This window comes from Microtus ochrogaster, unplaced genomic scaffold (assembly GCF_000317375.1).
Source record: "Microtus ochrogaster isolate Prairie Vole_2 unplaced genomic scaffold, MicOch1.0 UNK49, whole genome shotgun sequence".
Classification (NCBI taxonomy): Eukaryota; Metazoa; Chordata; class Mammalia; order Rodentia; family Cricetidae; genus Microtus; species Microtus ochrogaster.
Genome location: NW_004949147.1, coordinates 211,003 through 213,330, shown reverse-complemented (window position 1 = coordinate 213,330; position 2,328 = coordinate 211,003). Strand labels below are relative to the sequence as shown.

Sequence of the window (2,328 nt, the reverse complement as noted above, 5' to 3'; positions counted from 1 at the left end):
GGGGTACATTGTCTCATACACCCACAGGGGGTACATTGTCTCATATACCCACAGGGGTACATTGTCTCATACACCCACAGGGGTACGTTGTCTCATATACCCACAGGGGGTACGTTGTCTCATATACCCACAGGGGGTACATTGCATGGTTCCGAGCAGATTCCTGAAGCCGTGGTACAGAACACATATGATGTCTCCCTATACATATATAACCTGTGACAAATTCTAATCCATAAATTAGGCCCAGTAAGAGATTAGCAACAATAACAATATAGAACAGTTATTTACATTGTTCTGTAATAAACTGTTTTCCATACTGAAAAAAAAAGATTAAAAATGTAATTGTGGCTGGCAAGATGGCTCAGTTCATAAAGGTGCTTGCCACCAAGCTCATTACTTGAATTTGATCCCTGGGACTCACATGACGGAAAGTGAGACCAGCTTCTGAAAGTTGTCCTCTGGCCTCCACTCTCACACTGTGGCACACTGTGGCACATGTACTATTTGCACATGCACACACACACAAAATAAGTATAATAAAAAATTTAAAATACTATTATAAAACCTGTATGAACATGGCCTCTTAGCAACTTCAACATACAATTTTTTTTTATTTTTTATTTTTTTGGTTTTTTGAGACAGGGTTTCTCTGTGGTTTTGGAGCCTGTCCTGGAACTAGCTTTTGTAGACCAGGCTGGTCTCGAACTCACAGCAAAAACTTAGACTTTGTTGTTGTTGTTGTCTTTAGACAGGGATTCTCATTTTTCTTTGTAGCCCTGGTTGTCCTGGAACTCACTGTAGTAACACTGCAGTAGTTGATCTGGTGGCACAGCAGTGGTAGCTGGCTGGCAGTCGTATACCACATGGACACGCTGGACTAAATGAATCCTGTCTGGTTGGGATGGCACAGGAGGTGTAATTGTCAGATAAATGAGCATTGAAACTGTGTGCACATCTCAGAAGTGCACACACGTGACAGGAACTTCCCTAATGGTTGCTGAAATAGTCCATCTCATGTTTGGGGAAGTAAGACCCAAAGCCTAAACTGGCATGGCCCTTTATGAAGGTGACAGGTAAGCCATCAGCAGGGTCGCAGCCTTTCCTGAATTCCACACCCCTCCCTTGCCTCCTGCTCTACATGTTGGCCCTCTGGTTCCCATCCTTTTAACTTGTTGCACTTGCCTGGAGATGCCTGCTCCCATTCTAGTACACATGGCCTGGAGGACTAGTCTCAAGAGAGACATTGGCCTAGAAACCTCTTGCTGTCTCACTTTTGACCTAGTAACTCTGATGTGGCTGTTGTGAGGCCCTCTGTGTATTTGCAGCTGGAGTGGGGACTGATTTCTACTCTGGCTCCTAGACTAAGCAGTGTAGGCATCCCATGGATGTCCTGAAAGTATTGTGGGTACAGGTGGTGATGTACCAGAACCATGGTCTCCAGCAACCTCCAAGAGCCCTTCTATCTTGAATTAATAAGTGACCTTTTGGGATATGTAGTAAGGAGGCCGCTTGTTTGGTTCCCGGTCACCCGGCTAGCTTAGACCTGAAATAATCACACAGAAACTATAGTTAAAACACTGCTTGTCCCATTAGCTCTAGCTTCTTATTGACTAACTCTTACATACTAATTTAACCCATTTCTCTTAATCTGTGCATTACCACGACGTCGTGGCCTACCAGCAAAGTTTCAGCACGTCTATCTCTGGCGCCTCCATAGTGTCTTACTGACTCTACCCTTCTTTCTCTTTAGTTTTCCCTGCCTAGCTCTGTTCTTTTGCCCTATCACAGGCCAAGACAGTTTCTTTATTCATTAACCAATAAAAGCAACACATAGAAGGAACTCCCACACCAAGGATAAAATTGTCTTAGGGCAGTAAAGAAAATGTAGCCTAAATCGTAGGATTAAGAATGGCTCTCTGATCATGCCAATGCATTGGACACATGGAAAGTCCAAGTTCACACTTGCATAACAATAAAGGCTTTTTGCTTTTCCATATGAGAGAAAAAATAATGAATTTTAGGGTCAACAGGATGGCTCAGTGGGTAAACGGTGCCTACCACTATACCTGATAACCTGAGTTCGATACCTGGGAACTCAGGGACCCACAGGGTGGAAGGAGAGGACCAGTTTCGAGGAGTTGTCCTCTGACTTCCACTTGGGCATACTGACAAGCAAGCCCACATACATACAAAAAAAAAAAAAAACCAAGGAAATATTAAAAAAGAGAAAAACTGGCCAGGCGGTGGTGGCGCACGCCTTTAATCCCAGCACTCGGGAGGCAGAGGCAGGCGGATCTCTGTGAGTTCGAGACCAGCCTGGTCTACAGA

At 44.3% G+C, this 2,328-nt stretch overlaps 1 protein-coding gene across 2 annotated transcripts in view; it reads left to right on the top strand.

Moving 5' to 3' along the window:
* The window catches only part of Ppcdc (phosphopantothenoylcysteine decarboxylase), a 54,126-nt gene that overhangs the window by 28,814 nt on the left and 22,984 nt on the right, over nucleotides 1–2,328 (top strand). The window lies entirely within an intron of this gene.